Below are 21,720 nucleotides of genomic sequence, written 5' to 3' on the forward strand. Positions count from 1 at the left end.
ATGCTTCCAGTGTCGCTCCGTCGACATTTTTTGCCACAGGTGCGGACAAACCCCGCATTACCGCCTGCAACGGGTCGTGGCCAGCCCTGTCGGAGGCTCTGTCATGGCTAATGACCAGCATTTCTGTGATGGTGCTGGAGCTGGCGTCACTAACCGCATGAGGGATCGGGTCATCGATGATCACCACGTTACTGACGAAGGCATCAGGGGACGTCGCGTCAAAGTCGATGAGCATCGGGTCGGTGGAGCCAACGCACTCCAGGTCGGAGGCAGGCTCGTTGGCGATGTGGAACTTGCCAAGGAGGTCGATGAGGCAGCTCTCGGAGTAGGCTGCTCCCACGTCAGGTGCAAGCTCATCGGTGAGCAGGATCCCGTCGATGCGATTAGCGAGACAGCTCGTGGCACAAACGGCTTCCGTGCCGCGCAGCGCATCGACGCAGACACCATCCGGCATGCCGGGCTGGTTACGCTCGCCAGGAAGGAAGAGAGTTCCCGTCCAGAACGTGTTTCCGGATGACGGTGCACCTTTCCCCATGGTGGGCGCCAAATGTCGAGGATATAGAGCGACATATGCCAGGGGGTGGCTAATTATGGAGGGGGACAAGAGTACGTCGCCGGGCTCTAGAAGCAGGAGTGAGCGTGACCTCGAACGCCTACGAGGTTTACCCAGGTTTGGGGCTCTCCATGGAGATAACACCCCTAGTCTTACTCTGTGGGGTCTCCGCATGATGACTATCGTCAATAGAGTAGCTACAAGTGGGCTCCTTGAGCTGTTTCGGCTAGAGGTGGAAGAAGAGCAAGGCTTTCCCTAACTTATCCTTCTATGGGGTGAGTCTAATGGCTGGGGTTCTGAACCCTTTGCATGGGTGAGCCTATGGGGTTTATATAGGCCTACCCCCCAGGGGTACAATGGTAATATGGCCGGGTGTAGGACCCAGCTTGTTGGGGATATAACTACTGGGTATGAACAGCCCAAGAGGGGCCGGGTTATACCACTGGCAACTTATCAATAAAGGTGGTGGGTCATAGCAAGCCCATTGACGGACCAAGACCTAGAGGTGACTTAAGGCCCAAGAGGATGAACGGCCATATGAATGACTTGTATTGTATGGCAAGTTTAGTTAGTCACCGAGCCGGACACACTGTGTATGATCCGGCCGGGATTCTGTAAGCCGCCGGGCGTCAACCTGTGTATATAAAGGGATGACCCGGCGGCGAGTTAGTGGCAAGTGACAACCGATCGAGAGCTAGGTCAAGCATATTCGCTCCCTGGTAATCGAAACCCTAGCAATACAACATAAAGCAGGAGTAGGCTATTACCTCATTGAGAGGGGCCAAACCTGGGTAAACTCTCTATGTCCTTTGTCCCGTTTAACCCCTTCAAGAAAACCTAGTTGCGATGGCTCCACGACAAAGTCCTTCTGCTTGGACATCTGTCATGTCAAGTCCACGACAGTTGGCGCCCACCGTGGGGCCAGCGCATGGTGGTTTCGGGTTCTTGAAGGGCAGCTTCGAAGGGATCAAGGGATACACTGTGGGCCGGATGACCAAGAGTTGTCGCGGCAAGCTCTACATCGACGATGCAGGCTGGGGCCCCGAGGCCGGCTCAATTGAATATGGGTACCGGGTCCCCTTCGGTGGAATCCACGTCTTCATTGGCAAGATCGGTGAACCGGGCCCTGAGCCGGACACCTGCACCGACATCATCGAGACGGCTCAGCGTGCACGACCCGCCCGAGTTCAACTCGCCGTGAAGCACGCCTTTGTTGGTTTTATCCATGGGGCAGAACTTGAGGAAGGATCTATGTCTGGCGATGAGACGGCTGTCTACTCTGATGGTGAGTCGTCAACCGGGGAGACCAATTCAATGTATCAACTGCAAGACGGCCGGCTTCGGGGCTGTTCCGACGGTGACAGTATTCCGGACCCCTATGAGCCAACGAACAGGGTGGCGATCGTCATGGATGGTACACAGCTGGCGCTCAGTTCGACAACCACCGCAGCTATGACCTCTAGGTCAGCTGCTGTGGCGACGGCTGGTGCTAGTAGCACTTCACGCTCGCCGGCTCAAGCTTTGACAGAGTTATTGGAGGCTTTGGCAACTTTGATGGGGGTGGAGGTAACCCCGTACAACCAGGAACAACACAAGGTGGATGTGGCAAAGCTACGGGATGAGATAGCTCAAGCCAAGTATGAGTTGGCGGCTGAGAATGCTAGGATGGCTACAGAGCGAGCTGCTTTGGATGCCCAGGCACAACGGATTCAGGCAGACTCTTTCCGGCTCACCTTGGATCAAAATGCCTCAAACGAGGTCATGAGGAGGTGGCACCAGAGTCGTTTACCCCCGGCTTATGAAGCGAGGAACCTCTTCAACACACCTGGAGCAGGGACCAGTGACCCGCCGGTGGTGAACCGGGCAATTGAGGCGCCGATGACCGGAGGGCCGGTTCAACTGCATGCGATGGACCCGCCCCGCTTGAATAATACTCCGCCTCAGCATGTTCCGACACTGTCGGGTCATTATTCCAACTCTTTGGATAATATGATTGTTGCGGTGACGCGATTGGCGGATCTACCGGTTGAAGGCGAGTCTCCAACGGTGGTAGTGACACGGAAGGCCAGAAAGCTTCTTTAGACAGTTGTGGCTCAACAGGCGGCTTATTCTTATAGCCGCGAGTGATTCATTCAACCCCTCGACCAAGTCGGAGTTACAGCAGGCACATTGAGTCGCCAGCAGTTTCAAGCAGTGAGCAACACCACAACCAGCCTCGTGGGCATGACCCAACGCGCAGTGGTAATAAGGCCCAGGCTTTGGTGGATCAAGGCAGAGCGCGTCGAGAGGCTCTGCTGGCGGCTCAACAGCAATCCCCGGTTTATCCGTCAGCATCTTTGGAGGCAGGAGTGACCTCTAGAACCCTGGGTGTGCCGTGTTTGGTACCGGCTCTTTGCAAAGAGCGTCTACCCAAGGATTTCAAGGGCCCTTGGAAGGTGCCTAATTACACAGCGGATCAACCCCCGGAGGCTTGGATCAAAAGCTATGAGATGGCCATGGAGATGTTGGATGTCAGCGATGCTGCGTGTGCTAAGTATTTCACCATGATGTTGGATGATCCGGCTCGTACTTGGTTGAAAGAGCTGCCCACAAATTGCATTAGGTCATGGGCAGAGTTGAAGGCCCATTTTAACCAGAATTTTAATGACACATGCAAGAAGCCTATGTCAATCCTGGATTTGGATTCCTGTGTCCAAGGTGAGGGCGGGTTAACAACCCATTGGGTGTGCTAGATCTCAGCCGTTATACATTCTTCGGATAGTATTAATGCCAGCTCAGCAGTCCTGATGTTGGAAAAGAATTGTCGTTTTCTCCCTCTGAAGCAGAAGCTGGGGCGGCTTAAACGCCACTACATTGACATGGGGGAGATAATGGCGGCCCTCGTCAAGTATGCCGATTCTGATAGTACCAAGGACCCCGAGTCTGATGATGAGAAGATGGGTAAGGAAAAGAAGGGCAGCAATACGAAAGGGCAGCAACATAACCCAGCAGGTCAATGTGGCAATGGTAAGCACAGGGCTGATGGCAACTTGGATTTTGTGGCTAACACCAATACATAGAATAATAATTAGCGTCGCAAGGGAAAGTTGCCCCCTCGGTTTGGAGGGCCAATCAGTCTTGAGGCGATGATGAATCAGCCCTGCCCAAGTCATGGTATGCACGAAAAGCCGACCACTCACCTCCGGAAGGATTGCTTCATTATGAAGGAGTATAGAAATTCCAATTTTTTTCAGAACAATCATGGACCGAATGGCGGCTCAGTATCTGGCTCTCACGGTCCTGGTTTTGGTGGTGGCGGTTCAAATTCTGGTTTCCAGGGCCAAGGCAATCAAGGTGGTTTTAATCAACAGTCTAGTCAAGGGAATCAGCAGCAGTAGTCTGGTTATTGGAGTAACCTGAAGCAGTTGAATGGTGGACAGTACACGTCTTCCCCGTGAGTTTATGTAAGCGGGATCAAAAGCTCCATAAAAGGGCAGTGGACGCAGTTGAGCCGTCGATTCCCCATTATTTGCGATGGTCTGAACACCCTATTCTCTGGAGCCGTGAGGATCACCCACCCCAGGTTGATAATCTAGGTCACTTGGCTCTGGTGGTGGCGCCTCGGGTTGGAGGTTACAGATTTACTAAGGTACTCATGGATGGGGGCAGTAGCATCAACATTCTTTACTATGAAACCTTTCGTTGCATGAGCTTGACTGACAAAGATCTTAAGCCGTCGAACACTGTTTTTCATGGCGTGGTGCATGGTAAGTCGGCATATCCAGTGGGCAAGATATCTTTGGAAGTGGCCTTTGGTGATGATCATGATTCCAAAAAGGAGACGTTGACTTTTGAGCTGGTTAAATCAAAAGCCCTAATCATGCTCTGTTTGGGCGGCCGGCTTATGCTAAGTTCATGGCAAGGCCTTGTTATGTTTATTTGCAGCTCAAGATGCCGGGTTACAAGCATTCTATTACAATGCACGGGAGCCAGAAGATAGCCTTGGAGTGTGAAGAAGGTGATGTTGCTTATGCTGAGTCTGTCGGTGCAACAAAGGAGTTAAAATTTTACAAAGATAATGTTGATCTGACATCATTGAAGAAACCCACCATAGAGCATGACCCCTTGTTGAAATTTAAATTAGCTGATGACACTAAGCTAGTTGACTTTGTTCCTGGCGATTCATCCAAGTAGTTCAGCGTCAGTGCTAATCTGGATCAGAAATAGGAAAGAGCGCTCATCGAGTTCATCCGTGAGAACCGGGACATCTTTGCATGGAAACCTTCAGATATGCCAGGTGTACCGAGGGAACTCGCTGAGCACACTCTCAATATTGATCCAAAGTTTAAACCGGTCAAGCAATTCCTTTGTCATTTCAATGAAAAGAGGCGCAAGGCCATTAGTGAAGAAGTGGCCCGACTCTTGGCGGCTGGATTTATTGTTGAAGTTTTTCATCCTGAGTGGTTGGCTAACCCGGTGCTGGTACTTAAGAAAACCGGTACTTGGCGTATGTGTGTGGATTACACTGACCTAAACAAGGCATGTCCAGATGATCCTTTTGCTCTCACCCGTATTGATCAGATCATTGATGCTACGGCGGGTTGCGAGCATTTGAGCTTTTTGGATGCTTACTTTGGTTATCATTAGATCAAGATGGCAGTTAAGGACCAGGAGAACACAGCTTTCATCACTCCCTTTGGAGCCTTCTGTTATGTGTCTATGCATTTTGGGCTCAAGAGTGCTCAAGCGACTTACCAGCGGTGTGTGCAAAATTGCCTTCATAATCAGATTGGGTGCAATGTTCATGCTTATGTGGATGATATTGTGGCGAAATCCAGGAAGAAAGAAACCCTAATAGATGATTTGAAAGAGACCTTTGACAATCTCCGGGTCTACAAGATGATGTTTAACCCGGCCAAGTGTGTTTTTGGTGTGCCAGCAGGCAAGCTCTTGGGCTTTCCGGTTTCTGAACGGGGTATTGAAGCTAACCCGGAGAAAATAAAGGCTATCACTTCCCTAGATAAACCGGTGTGTATTAATGATGTTCAGCGTCTGGCAGGTCGTATTGCGGCCTTAAGCCGGTTCATAAGCCGTTTGGGTGAAAAGGCTATCCCTCTATACCAGATGATGAAGAAAACTGATCACTTTGTCTAGAGTGAGGCTGCTGATCAGGCGTTTGAAACCTTGAAGATACATTTAGCTGAGTCGTCGGTCTTTGTTGCTCCTATTGATAAGGAGCCCTTGTTGTTATATGTGGTTTCCAATAGCCGAGTTGTTAGCATGGCAATCATTGTAGAAAGAAAGGAATAAGGCAAGGAGTATCTGGTTCAGCGGTCGGTTTATTACATCAGTGAGGTGCTGATTGAGTCCTAGCAGAGGTATCTGCATTGGCAGAAGCTGGTATATGGGGTGTTCATGGCCAGTCGAAAGCTCAAGAAATATTTCCTTGGTCATCCCATCATTGTTGTTAGTTCTACTCCCTTAGGGGATATTATTCAAAACAGAGAGGCCACATGTTGGGTAGCCAAGTGGGACATTGAGCTTGAACCCCATGGTTTAAAGTATATGCCACGCACAGCCATTGAGTCTCAAGCACTTATGGATTTTATCAATGATTGGACAGAGCTGTGAATGCCTGAGGAGAAGCCGCATAGCACATATTGGACTATTCACTTCGATGGATCCAGGTAGTTGTGTTGGGGAACGTAGCATAAATTCAAAATTTTCCTACGTGTCACCAAGATCTATCTATGGAGTCATCTAGCAACGAGGGAGGAGTGGATCTACATACCCTTGTAGATCGCGCGCGGAAGCGTTCAAGAGAACGGGGTTGATGGAGTCGTACTCGTCGTGATCCAAATCACCGATGATCCTAGCGCCGAACGGACGGCACCTCCGCGTTCAACACACGTACGGAGCAGCGACGTCTCCTCCTTCTTGATCCAGCAAGGGGGAAGGAGAGGTTGATGGAGATCCAACAGCACGACGGCGTGGTGGTGGAAGTAGCGGGATTCCAACAGGGCTTCGCCAAGCGCTGCGGGAGGAGGGAGATGTGTCATGGGAGGGAGAGGGAGGCGCCAGGGCTTAGGTATGGTTGCCCTCCCTTCCCCCCACTATATATAGGGCCAAGGGAGAGGAGGAGGGCGCAGCCTTGCCCCTTCCTCCAAGGAAGGGTGCGGCCAAGGGGGGGAGGAGTCCATCCTCCCCAAGGCACCTTGGAGGTGCCTTCCCCCTTTAGGACTCTCCCCTCCTCTTGTCCCTTTGGTGCATGGGCCTCTAGGGGCTGGTTCCCTTGGCCCATATAGGCCAAGGCGCACCCCCTACAGCCCATGTGGCCCTCCGGGGCAGGTGGCCCCACCCGGTGGACCCCCGGGACCCTTCCGGTGGTCCCGGTACAATACCGGTGACCCCGAAACTTGTCCTGATAGCCGAAATAGCACTTCCTATATATAATTCTTTACCTCCGGACCATTCCGGAACTCCTCGTGACGTCCGGGATCTCATCCAGGACTCCGAACAACTTTCGGGTTACCGCATACTAATATCTCTATAACCCTAGCGTCACCGAACCTTAAGTGTGTAGACCCTACGGGTTCGGGAACCATGCAGACATGACCGAGACGTTCTCCGGTCAATAACCAACAGCGGGATCTGGATAACCATGTTGGCTCCCACATGTTCCACGATGATCTCATCGGATGAACCACAATGTCAAGGACTTAATCAATCTCGTATACAATTCCCTTTGTCTATCGGTACAATACTTGCCCGAGATTCGATCGTCGGTATCCCGATACCTTGTTCAATCTCGTTACCGGCAAGTCTCTTTACTCGTTCCGTAACAAATCATCCCGTGATCAACTCCTTGATCACATTGTGCACATTATGATGATGTCCTACCGAGTGGGCCCAGAGATACCTCTCCGTTTACACGGAGTGACAAATCCCAGTCTCGATTCGTGCCAACCCAACAGACACTTTCGGAGATACCTGTAGTGTACCTTTATAGCCACCCAGTTACGTTGTGACGTTTGGCACACCCAAAGCACTCCTACGGTATCCGGGACTTGCACAATCTCATGGTCTAAGGAAATGATATGTGACATTAGAAAAGCTTTAGCATACGAACTACATGATCTTGTGCTAGGCTTAGGATTGGGTCTTGTCCATCACATCATTCTCCTAATGATGTGATCCCATTATCAATGACATCCAATGTCCATGGTCAGGAAACCGTAACCATCTATTGATCAACGAGCTAGTCAACTAGAGGCTTACTAGGGACATGGTGTTGTCTATGTATCCACACATGTATCTGAGTTTCCTATCAATACAATTATAGCATGGATAATAAACGATTATCATGAACAAGGTAATATAATAATAATCAATTTATTATTGCCTCTAGGGCACATTTCCAACAGTCTCCCACTTGCACTAGAGTCAATAATCTAGTTCACATCGCCATGTGATTAACACTCAAGGTCACATCCCCATGTGACTAACACCCAAAGAGTTTACTAGAGTCAATAATCTAGTTCACATTACCATGTGATTAACACTCGATGAGTTCTGGGTTTGATCATGTTATGCTTGTGAGAGATGTTAGAGTCAACGGGTCTGAATCTTTCAGATCCGTATGTACTTCGCAAATCTCTATGTCATCTTGTAGATGCAGCTACTACGCTATATTTGGAGCCATTTCAAATAACTGTTCTACTTGGAGCTATTCTAAATTGTTGCTCCATTATACGTATCCGGTATCTCTACTCAGAGCTATCCGGATAGGTGTTAAGCTTGCATCAACGTAACTCTTTACGTCGAACTCTTTATCACCTCCATAACCGAGAAACATATCCTTATTCCTCTAAGGATAATTTAGACCGCTATCTGGTGATCTACTCCTAGATTACCTTTGTACCCTCTTGCCAGATATGTGGCAAGGCACACATCAGGTGTGGTACTCAGCATGGCATACCGTATAGAGCCTATGACAAAAGCATAGGGGACGACCTTCGTCCTTCCTCTTTCTTCTGCCGTGGTCGAGCTTTAAGTCTTAACTTCATACCTTACAACTCAGGCAAGAACTCCTTCTTTGACTGGTCCATCTTGAGCACCTTCAAGATCATGTCTAGGTATGTGCTCATTTGAAAGTACCATTAAGCGTTTTGATCTATCCTTATAGATCTTGATGCTCAATGTTCAAGTAGCTTAATCCAGGCTTTCCATTGAAAAATACTTTCCAAATAACCCTATATGCTTTCCAGAAATTCTACGTCATTTCTGGTCAACAATATGTCAACATATATTTATCAGAAATTCTATAGTGCTCCCACTCACTTATTTGGAAATACAAGTTGCTCATAAACTTTGTATAAACCCAAAATCTTTGATCATCATCAAAGCATACATTCCAACTCCGAGATGCTTACTCCAGTCCTTAGAAGGATTGCTGGAGCTTTGCATACTTATTAGCATCTTTCAGGATTGACAAAACCTTCCGGTTGTATCACATACAACCTTTCCTCAAGAAAATCGTCGAGGAAACAATGTTTTGACATCCTATCTGCAAGATTTCATAAATAATGCAGTAATTGCTAATATAATTCCAACAGACTCTTAGCATCGCTACGAGTGAGAAAGTCTCATCGTAGTCAACTCTTTGAACTTGTCGGAAAACATCTTAACGACAAGTCGAGCTTTCTTAATGGTGATACTTACCATCATTGTCCGTCTTCCTTTTAAAATCCATATGTACCTAACAGCCTTACGACCATCAAGTAGTTCTTCCAAAGTCTACACTTTGTTTTCATACATGGATCCTCTCTCGGATTTTATGGCCTCGAGCCATTTTGGAATCCAGGCCCTCCATCGCTTCTCCATAGCTCGTAGGTTCATTGTTGTCTAGCAACATGACTTCCATGACAGGATAACATACCACTCTGAAGTAGTACGCATCCTTGTCATCCCACGAGGTTTGGTAGTGACTTGATCTAAAGTTTCATGATCACTATCATAAGCTTCCACTTCAATTGGTGTAGGTGCCACAGGAACAACTCCTGTGCCCTGCAACACACTAGTTGAAGAGACGGTTCAATAACCTCATCAAGTCTCCACCATCCTCCCACTCAATTCTTTCGAGAGAAACTTTTCCTCAAGAAAGGACCCGATTCTAGAAACAATCCCTTATTGCTTTCGGATCTGAGACAGGAGGTATACCCAACTGTTTTGGGTGTCCTATGAAGATGCATTTATCCGCTTTGGGTTCGAGCTTATCAGCCTGAAACTTTTTCACATAAGCGTCGCAGCCCCAAACTTCTAAGAAATGACAGCTTAGGTTTCTCTAAACCATAGTTCATATGTTGTCATCTCATCGGAATTATGTGGTGCCCTATTTAAAGTGAATGTGGTTGTATTTAATGCCTAACCCATAAATTATCGTGTTAATTCGATAAGAGACATCATGGTATGCATCATATCCAATGGGGTGCAGTTATGATGTTCGGACACACCATCACACTATGGTGTTCCAGGCTGTATTAGTTGTGAAACAATTTCCACAATGTCTTAATTTTGTTCCAAACTCGTAATTCAGATATTCATCTCTATGATCATATCATAGATCTTTTATCCTCTTGTCACGACGATCTTTCAACTTCACCCTGAAATTACTTGAACCTTTCAATAATTCAGACTCGTGATTCATCAAGTAAATATACTCAACATCTACTCAAATCATCTGTGAAGTAAGAACATAACGATATCCACTACACGCCTCAACACTCATTGGACTGCATACATCAAAATGTATTACTTCCAACAAGTTGCTTTCTAGTTCCATTTTACTGAAAACGAGGCTTTCAGTCATCTTGCCCATGTGGTATGATTTGCATGTCTCAAGTGATTCAAAATCAAGTGAGTCCAAACGATCCATCTGTATAGAGTTTCTTCATGCATATCTACCAACAAACATGGTTCGCATGTCTCAAACTTTTCAAAAACGAGTGAGCCCAAAGATCCATCAACATGGAGCTTCTTCATGCGTTTTATACCGATATGACTTACGTGGCAGCGCCACAAGTAGGTGGTACTATCATTACTATCTTATATCTTTTGGCATGAACATGTGTATCACTACGATCGAGATTCAATAAACCATTCATTTTTAGGTGCAAGACCATTGAAGGTTTTATTCAAATAAACAGAGTAACCATTATTCTCCTTAAATGAATAACCGTATCGCGATAGACATAATCCAATCATGTCTATGCTGAACGCAAACACCAATCTCGATGGTAGAGGGAGCGTGCAATGCTTGATCATATCAACATTGGAAACACTTCCAACACATATCGTCAGCTCACCTTTAGCTAGTCTCCGTTTATTCCGTAGCTTTTATTTCGAGTTACTAACACTTAGCAACCGAACCGGTATCTAATACCCTGGTGCTACTAGGAGTACTAGTAAAGTACACATCAACACAATGTATATCCAATATACTTCTATCGACCTTGCCAGCCTTCTCATCTACCAAGTATCTAGGGCAATTCTGCTCAAGTGGCTGTTCCCCTTATTACATAAGCACTTAGTCTCGGGTTTGGGTTCAACCTTGGGTTTCTTCACTAGAGCAGCAGCTGATTTGTCATTTCATGAAGTATCCCTCCTTGCCCTTGCCCTTCTTGAAACTAGTGGTTTCACCAACCGTCAACAATTGATGCTCCTTCTTGATCTCTACTTTTGTGGTGTCAAACATCGCGAATATCTCAAGGATCATCATATATGTCCTTGATATATTATAGTTCATCACGAAGCTCTAGCAGCTTGGTGGTAATGACTTCGGAGAAACATCACTATCTGATCTGGAAGATCAACTCCCACTCGATTCAAATGATTGTTGTACTCAGACAATCTAAGCACAAGCTCAACAATAGAGCTTTTCTCCTTAGTTTGTAGGCTAAGAAAATCTTTGGAGGTCTTATACCCTTTTGACGTGGGCACGAGCCTGAAATCCCAATTTCAGCCCTCAAAATATCTCATATGTTTTGTGACGTTTCAAAACCGTCTTCGGTGCCTCAATTCTAAACCGTTTAACTGAACTATCACGTAGTTATCAAAATGTGTATGTCAAATGTTCGCAACATCCACAGACAACGTTCGAGGTTCAGCACACTGAGCGGTGCATTAAGGACATAAGCCTTCTATGAATCAATGAGGACAATCCTCAGTTTACGGACCTAGTCCGCATAATTGCTACTATCAACTTTCAACTAAATTTTCTCTAGGATCATATCTAAACAGTAGAACAGAAGCGCGAGCTATGACATAATTTGCAAAATCCTTTTGACTATGTTCAGGATAAACAAGTTCATCTTATGAACTCCCACTCAGATAGACATCCCTCTAGTCATCTAAGTGATTACATGATCCGAGTCAACTAGGCCGTGTCCGATCATCACGTGAGACGGACTAGTCAACATCGGTGAACATCTTCATGTTGATCGTATCTTCTATACGACTCATGCTCGACCTTTCAGTCTTCTGTGTTCCGAGGCCATGTCTGTACACATGCTAGGCTCGTCAAGTCAACCTAAGTGTTTCGCGTGTGTAAATTTGTCTTACACCCGTTGTATGTGAACGTTAGAATCTATCACACCCGATCATCACGTGGTGCTTCGAAACAATGAACTGTCGCAACGGTGCACAGTTAGGGGGAACACTTTCTTGAAATTATTATGAGGGATCATCTTATTTACTACCGTCGTTCTAAGTAAACAAGATGCAAAAACATGATAAACATCACATGCAATCAAATAGTGACATGATATGGCCAATATCATATTGCTCCTTTTGATCTCCATCTTCGGGGCTCCATGATCATCATCGTCACCGGCATGACACCATGATCTCCATCATCATGATCTCCATCATCGTGTCTTCATGAAGTTGTCTCGCCAACTATTACTTCTACTTCTATGGCTACCGGTTAGCAATAAAGTAAAGTAATTACATGACGTTTATGTTGACACGCAGGTCATAAATAAATAAAGACAACTGCTATGGCTCCTGCCGGTTGTCATACTCATCGACATCCAAGTCGTGATTCCTATTACAAGAACATGATCAATCTCATACATCACATATATCATTCATCACATCCTTTTGGCCATATCACATCACATAGCATACCCTGCAAAAACAAGTTAGACGTCCTCTAATTGTTGTTTGCATGTTTTACGTGGCTGCTATGGGTTTCTAGCAAGAACGTTTCTTACCTACGCAAAAACCACAACGTGATATGCCAATTGCTATTTACCCTTCATAAGGACCCTTTTCATCGAATCCGATCCGACTAAAGTGGGAGAGACAGACACCCGCTAGCCACCTTATGCAACTAGTGCATGTCAGTCGGTGGAACCAGTCTCACGTAAGAGTACGTGTAAGGTCGGTCCGGGCCGCTTCATCCCACAATGCCACCGAATAAATATTGGACTAGTAACGGTAAGCATATTGAACAAAATCAACGCCCACAACTACTTTGTGTTCTACTCGTGCATAGAAACTACGCATAGACCTAGCTCATGATGCCACTGTTGGGGAACGTAGCATAAATTCAAAATTTTCCTACGTGTCACCAAGATCTATCTATGGAGTCATCTAGCAACGAGGGAGGAGTGGATCTACATACCCATGTAGATCGCGCGCGGAAGTGTTCAAGAGAACGGGGTTGATGGAGTCGTACTCGTCGTGATCCATATCACCGATGATCCTAGCGCCGAACGGACGTCACCTCCGCGTTCAACACACGTACGGAGCAGCGACGTCTCCTCCTTCTTGATCCAGCAAGGGGGAAGGAGAGGTTGATGGAGATCCAACAGCACGACGGCGTGGTGGTGGAAGTAGCGGGATTCCAACAGGGCTTCGCCAAGCGCTGCGGGAGGAGGGAGATGTGTCATGGGAGGGAGAGGGAGACGCCAGGGCTTAGGTATGGTTGCCCTCCCTTCCCCCCACTATATATAGGGCCAAGGGAGAGGAGGAGGGCGCAGCCTTGCCCCTTCCTCCAAGGAAGGGTGCGGCCAAGGGGGGGAGGAGTCCATCCTCCCCAAGGCACCTCGGAGGTGCCTTCTCGCTTTAGGACTCTCCCCTCCTCTTGTCCCTTTGGCTCATGGGCCTCTAGGGGCTGGTTCCCTTGGCCCATATAGGCCAAGGCGCACCCCCTACAGCCCATGTGGCCCTCCGGGGCAGGTGGACCCACCCGGTGGACCCCCAGGACCCTTCCGGTGGTCCTGGTACAATACCGGTGACCCCGAAACTTGTCCCGATAGCCTAAATAACACTTCCTATATATAATTCTTTACCTCCGGACCATTCCGGAACTCCTCGTGACGTCCGGGATCTCATCCGGGACTCCGAACAACTTTCGGGTTACCGCATACTAATATCTCTATAACCCTAGCGTCACCGAACCTTAAGTGTGTAGACCCTACGGGTTCGGGAACCATGCAGACATGACCGAGACGTTCTCCGGTCAATAACCAATAGCGGGATCTGGATACCCATGTTGGCTCCCACATGTTCCACGATGATCTCATCGGATGAACCACGATGTCAAGGACTTAATCAATCCCGTATACAATTCCCTTTGTCTATCGGTACAATACTTGCCCGAGATTCGATCGTCGATATCCCGATACCTTGTTCAATCTCGTTACCGGCAAGTCTCTTTACTCGTTCCGTAACACATCGTCCCGTGATCAACTCCTTGATTACATTGTGCACATTATGATGATGTCCTACTGAGTGGGCCCAGAGATACCTCTCCGTTTACACGGAGTGACAAATCCCAGTCTCGATTCGTGCCAATCCAACAGACACTTTCGGAGATACCTGTAGTGTACCTTTATAGCCACCCAGTTACGTTGTGACGTTTGGCACACCCAAAGCACTCCTACGGTATCCGGGAGTTGCACAATCTCATGGTCTAAGGAAATGATACTTGACATTAGAAAAGCTTTAGCATACGAACTACATGATCTTGTGCTAGGCTTAGGATTGGGTCTTGTCCATCACATCATTCTCCTAATGATGTGATCCCGTTATCAATGACATCCAATGTCCATGGTCAGGAAACCGTAACCATATATTGATCAACGAGCTAGTCAACTAGAGGCTTACTAGGGACATGGTGTTGTCTATGTATCCACACATGTATCTGAGTTTCCTATCAATACAATTATAGCATGGATAATAAACGATTATCATGAACAAGGAAATATAATAATAATCAATTTATTATTGCCTCTAGGGCATATTTCCAACAGTTGGAAGGCTCGGGGCTGGAGTTATTTTGACTTCCCCACGAGGTGATAAATTTTGTTATGTTTTAAGGTTGATGTTCCCTTGTACTAACAATGCATCTGAGTGTGAAGCCTTACTCCATGGTCTTCGGATGGCTAAGGAGATGAATCTAAGCCGGGTGAGGTGTTTTGGCGACTCAGACTTGGTGGCTCAGCAAGTTTCAGGCACTTGGGATTCTAAGAACCCACTCATGGAGGCTTACCACGGCGAGGTTGATGCTATTGTTTGTCATTTCAAAGGTTATCAAGTGGAACATGTTGATCGCAGGAAAAATGAGGCGGTCGATGCTTTAAGCCGGTTAGGGTCCCAGCATAAGCTGGTGCCACCTAACATTTTCCTTGATATTCTGCTTAACCCTTCAGTCAAATTGCCTACAGAGGAAGATCTTGCTATTCCTCACCCGGAGGCATAGTTGTTGGCGGCTCTTCATGCTATTCCTGATTAGATAATTCCATATTTGGCTTATATGACCCGGGGCGAGTTACTTGAAGATGAAACTTTAGCCAGGAAGATGTCAGGACCGGTTTTCCAACAACATCTACTAAGACAATACATTCATACAAAGAATTTAAAAACACATCATAGGTATCACAACAAGCAGTTAAAAGCTACACAAACTCACACAACTACGATGCTGACGGTTCAGGCGATAATCTATAGTTCACGAGGAAATATTCATTGCAGTGGGATATATCCTTGGTTTACTGGGCAACGGATGGGGGACTCACTCCAAAAAAATGTCTCTCTTAGTTTGCCCTTAGGGGTCTACTACTGGCGACTTGGGTTTTATACAGCAAAGGTCTGGAGAAAATCCTAGTTCCTGCTGGGTTAAGCGCTCTCGAGCGATGACATAGTGTACCCTCTTAATTAGTGCTGGATCTTTCCCTGCTCAGGTCTAGGGAAAGGATGCAGCTTCCCTGGCTGCTTCACTATTTTGGGAAACAATAATACCCACATTCATTGTCATAGGGCGCCAGCAATTGAAGACGGATAACCGCTCCATAAGCAGCAATCTTCATGGCCATTACTAGAGTGGGCGTAGATCTCCCAATGAAGAGAACTTCCGTAGGGCCTTGGTTTGGGTCTACCTGGCTGTACAATATTTCGAGGGGATGAAAGTGACCCTTGATTTGAACAGATTATACCAGGATGGCTGGGGAAAACCCATGGTACTGTGGTTAAAATCCCACAATTATATTTAATAAAATCCCCCGGGGTTGCAGCTGGGGTCTTTATATGAATCCCAAGGTGGGACTTGGAAAAAAATGGCTGCGAAGGCTGTGCACACGGTGAGGGATGCTTGGTAAGGTCATGGAGTGGCCTCATGTATAACATCCGGGCTGGGTGACATATTGTGATGTGGGGGCAATATTAATTGTTAGTTCTGTTCTCTGGTGGTCGGGGTCATTGTCACAGATAAATATATATCACCAAATGCGATGTATTACTATGGTTGTTGGTTGGGGCAAACGTTCCCTTTATATAAAGAAAACGGAGTCTTCCTTCGCACGCTTGCGAATGGGGCAACTCAGGTGTCGATCACGGGCGTGTAGCTTACTGGGCTAGTCTGATAGGTTGGGCACCGACTGCCAAAAGCTGCCGGGGTCACTGTGTGGGCTATCGGGTAGGATAAGCTTGGTTGTGGTGAGGTTAAGGTCTGGTGGGTGGGTTAACCTAGGTCGACCCAGCTAAGATAGGATTAGCCAATGGTCAGCCTGGCTCTGATACTAAGGTTGTCAGGACCGGTTTTCCAGGATATAAATTTCCCAGTCAATGGTCCTTGTGCTCACCAGCCCCAGGATTATTGTTAGCTGATGAGACACAATCTTGATATAGAAATTCCAAGCAAAATATAAAATATGCGGTACAAGACCATACTCGTCTATGAGTACAAAAAAAGTTTTCTAATGGGTGACAGCAGAAGCGGTTTGCGGATCATCAACGTCTGTGGGACTCCATTTCCCATAGGAACAGCTGACCTGGATAACTCCTATCTTCATGCGGCTGCTATCTCCATTGCCTAGGTTCCGGGACTGTCGTCGTTGAGCTCCTCTCCAAGCAAGAAATCTGGCCAAGACAATAGCCAAGGACAAGCCAGTGAGTACTTTGAATGTACTCGCAAACATCATGAAAACAGGTATAACATAGCAGGTGCTAATCATGCACTGAAATAATCCACGATCACTTAGTCAGTCCCAAAATAAAACTCATGATGCACGTAAGCAGGTCATTCATATTAAACAGGAATAAGAGATCTGAGAATGAAGATAAAATAAACCGATCGGGTGTCTGAAATGATGCCTTGAAAGGATAATAATATAAAGCATGCCTTAGTCGGGCGTCTGAGCGACGCCACATAAAGGGCTTATAAGAAAAATAAATAAAATGTGTACCATAGTCGGGCGTCGGAGCGCTGCCACCCAAATGGCTTATAAGGAAAATAAATAATCAACATGCCACAGTTGGGTATCTGAGTGACGCCACATAAAGGGCTTATAGGGAAAATAAATAACAAGCATGCCACAGTCGGGCATCTGGGCGACACCACATAAAGGGCTTATATAATAATAATCACAATGAGTATTCAGGAGGTAGAACCATCCTAGGGATACTCAACAATTCGACAACAATATAAATGGTTAATCCATAATAATAATAATCACAATCATCATTCGTCACAGGTCATGATCAATATTCTGGTTTAGAAGTTTTCCTCCGAAGACCGACACTAAGACCGACACTTGACCCATCCCAGACTGTAGTCCTTAACCATTGACATGGCTATTCGAATAGATATAATCTCTGTAGAGGGTGTACTCTTTACCCACGAGTAACGGATTCCTTTAGTCCATCGGGACTAATTCCGCTTACGGTCTTTTAAATGAAAACACACCTGACTCGCACACACCATCTTAACTTACCGGTGTCTGGAATCACCCACGACACCCGTTAAGCGAAAATCTAAGTGGGGAGGCTACAACCTCGACTAGCATGGGATCACAAAATTTATAACACGCGCAAACTAGGGGAGCTACCCCCTCGGCTCCAACCGGAAAAACCCATGCCCCCGGACCAGGTGGCATGCCTACCAGCTGCAGCCGGTATCTTCCACCATGGCCTCTCTGTACGGTGTGTGCCAAGAAAGGGGTTGAAAACTTACTGAACTGTACCCTACCGGCGGCAGGGACAAGTGGAAGTACGAAACAAGTATGGGGGTTACTGGAACAAGACTCGATCTACGGTCGACTCGGGAGGTTTATGTATTCCCTGCATGGTTAGCACAACAATGCTTTGCACAGTATTACTGACAGGGCCACCACCCCTCAGGCTCCATCATGCCTCACTGCACATCCTCGCCACAACAAGATGTCAGTAACGTGGTTGTATCCACCAGAACACAACCCTCTTTCGGACATTATCCGAACTACCACTAGGCATATATGGCATGAGAAGTGGCTGTTGTCATCCTTATCACATATATATAGCAGAAAGATTTTCACCAAATGCTTATATGCATGAGTATGATTTCCACATAAAATAATGCTACTCCACATTATAAAAAATGATGGAGTTTTAAATATTCTAGCAAACAACACACAACTTGTATCATATCTGAGTTCAAGATGCTTGCCTTTAGTGTGTGGAGAGATAGGGTGCACCACAAAACTTTTTGAAAGTTTTCTTCTCTCCCATTTCCTATTGTGAAAAAATTCAAATCAATATACATTTCCAAAACAGTGCAAAAAACAAAGTTGCTGGAACATTTTTGAAATAAATATGTAAATAAACTAGATGAAATTTGAGGAATAACAGAAAAAGAATCAACTCATTTGAAGTTTTATTTTAAAAGATATAGCGAGTCAAAGTTTTGGTCAACTCTATTTTTAATAAAATCTGAAAAAAGAAAACGGTTCAGACTCGAATACGTATTAGCATAGGGAAGACGTACTCAGTGGAGGGCGCCTTCACATAGAACCGTTGGGGTCTGGCCTAGTCGCTGATGTGCGGGGCCCGCTTGTCGGGTTTCTCTTCCTCCTCTCGCGCGCCTGGACAGAGAGCAGGGGCGGGTTCCGATGATGATTGCCGGTGACAGGGGCACCAAACGATGCGTTCTGGGTATGCACATGCTCGGAAGGAGATGTTGCATCCATTGGAGGAGGTTAGGGGAGCGGCGGAGCTTGAGGGCGAGTAGCCCTTCCTCCACGGAGGAGGGGAGCTCTTGGAGGGAATGGAGCTTTGCACACCTCGACTCCTGGACAAAATTGAATGCGGGAAAGGGGTCCTCGGGGTCATGATGGAGCTAATGGTGGTGATAGAGTAGAGGGAGAGGCTCTGGTGGCTTCGTAATAAACAGAAAGGTGGCGGCGAGTGTCTCGGCCGGAGGCGAAGGAGATGGCATATTTCGGTCAATCAGTGGCTTGGGGAAGCTCTAAGAGAGGATTGGGGCACTGCTCGAGGCTGAGGGGAGTCGGAGAAGGGCCTATATATAGGCAGCGACATCGGTCCCGCGGCTGCGGATAAGATCGTCGGTGAACCACCATTCTGTTGCTGGCAGAGCGACATGGTGGAGGCTAGCGGGGTTTGGGAGGGCGAGCGGATGAGGATGGCCTGCTCACGAGGGCAGCTGGCGAATGGAGGAGGCTTGGGCGGCGCCGTCCATGGCAGGATCGGACGAGGCCGCAGGCATGCCGCCAAGAAGCTTGCTGCGGCGACGCTGCAGGGAGCAAGGGGCGGTCGAGTGGGGTGAGACACGGCTACACCATCGGATCAGATCGAGCTCGGGGGAGGGGTCAACCTGGGATGCGGCAGCTCAGGCGCACGCACGTGCAAAACGCGCGCTCTAGCTGCGCCCGGTGACTGCTCGACGAAATTCCCTGGTGAGCTAGGAGGCTTGGATGCAAACACAAATTAACAGGGCTAGGTTATCACTAGCTAGGAGATTAGTGGACATGATGGTTTGTCCAGAAGGGGAGGTTCGCAATACAGACGCAGCACCATGCAAAATTTGGTCCTGAGCTACAAGTGTTTGATGAAATGTCAGTGACATCTAAATGACTTTGATGGCAACCAAACCTTCCAGATCGGTGTCTCCTTAGCTGAAATGGATGGTGGTGGAGTTGGTTTGGGAATGCAAAGAACTACGCAATGCAAGTTTTAGTGAAACTCAATTTTGGACAGAAAATGAGAGGGGCAATCTGGTCAATTTAAAATATGCCTATGGGGCTGATCTCTTGGACTTAAGGGTTTGGTAGGGTTGACTACAAGTAGGGAAAATCACATGGTCACCAGAGGAACTAAAAATAGGGTTGCAGTGCAAAATACCAAACTGGACCAGAATGAAAAAGAGGATGGTTTCTCAAAATTTATAAAACACAAACTGGATTTTTGCATAAAAATGAGTTATATGCATCTACTGACATCTCCAAATTTTTATGTAATTTTTAAAGAAATATTTAAATAGGTTGCAGTGCAAACTACAAACTGATCCAGATTTGAAAAATTGAAGTGGAGCTCAAAATTTTCAAAAGACCAAGAGAGATTTTTGCATAAAAAGTGATCTGTATGCAATGCTTGACCTCTCCAATTTTTTATGGAATTTAATAAGAAATATTTTACGCAGTTGTAGTGCAATGGGAGCCCTTAAAAGAATGGAAGAGCCATTTTAAAAGAATTGATGCTTGGCAAAAGTATTATACAAATGCTTCCACTTTCATACCCAACAAAATTCAAATATATTAAGAAAGCACTCAAGCCCCTCAATATTATCCAAAAGTTTCAGATGAGAGGAAAAATTAAAATCCAGAGAAAAGAAGTAGCTCTGAAATTAGTAGAAAAGTCATAAAATAGAAAATAAATCTTTCTGACAAAATTTTAATTAATAAAACAAGATTAAATTTCTTTGGGGTGTTACAGAAGATAACCCGGAGGTCTAAGTCAATGACTATTATCAATGGAGAGTTGTATCATCGTAGTTTCACAGGGGCATTTCAACGTTGTGTCTCTCTTGAAGAAGGTCGTGAGATCTTACGAGAGATTCATGAAGGAGATTGTGGTCATCATGTTGGCTCTAAGTCTCTCGTGGCCAAGGCTTTCCGTCATGGGTTTTATTGGCTGACGGCTCATGCTGATGCAGAAGATTTGGTTAGTAAATGTGATGGCTGTCAGAAATTTTCAAGACGAGCTCATGTTCCGGCTCAAGAATTGTGGATGATTCCAATTACTTGGCCGTTTGCAGTCTGGGGCTCGATATGGTTGGACCTTTCAAACGGTCCAAAGATAAATAGACCAACTTTTGGTGGCGGTTGACAAATTCACAAAGTGGGTTGAGGAAGAGTCGATCAGTAAGTGTGACGCGACAATAGTGGTTCAGTTCATAAAGAAGGTGATTTTCCATTTTGGCTTTCCCCATAGCATTATAACTGATAATGGCACTAGCCTGTCGAAAGGTGCTATGAAAGAGTTTTGTCAACGAGAGCATATTTGTCTTGATGTATCATCAGTGGCTCACCCCCAATCCAATGGCCAAGCTGAAAGAGCCAATCCAGAGATTTTGAGAGGCATCAAACCCCGGCTTATGGTCCCTTTGTGGAGGACGCCGGGTTGTTGGGTGGAGGAATTACCCTTAGTGTTATGGAGCATCAATACCACCCCCAACAGATCTACGGGTTACATGTCGTTCTTCATGATTTACGGAGCAGAGGCGGTTCTCCCTATTGACATCCGTCATGACTCGCCCCGTGTGGCGGCTTATGTTGAAGCTGATAATGAAAAAGCACGTCAGGATGCTATTGACCTGTTGGATGTGGAGCGTGACCTTGCGGCGGCTCATTCAG

This window comes from Triticum urartu, chromosome 1 (genome assembly GCF_003073215.2).
Source record: "Triticum urartu cultivar G1812 chromosome 1, Tu2.1, whole genome shotgun sequence".
Taxonomy (NCBI): domain Eukaryota; kingdom Viridiplantae; phylum Streptophyta; class Magnoliopsida; order Poales; family Poaceae; genus Triticum; species Triticum urartu.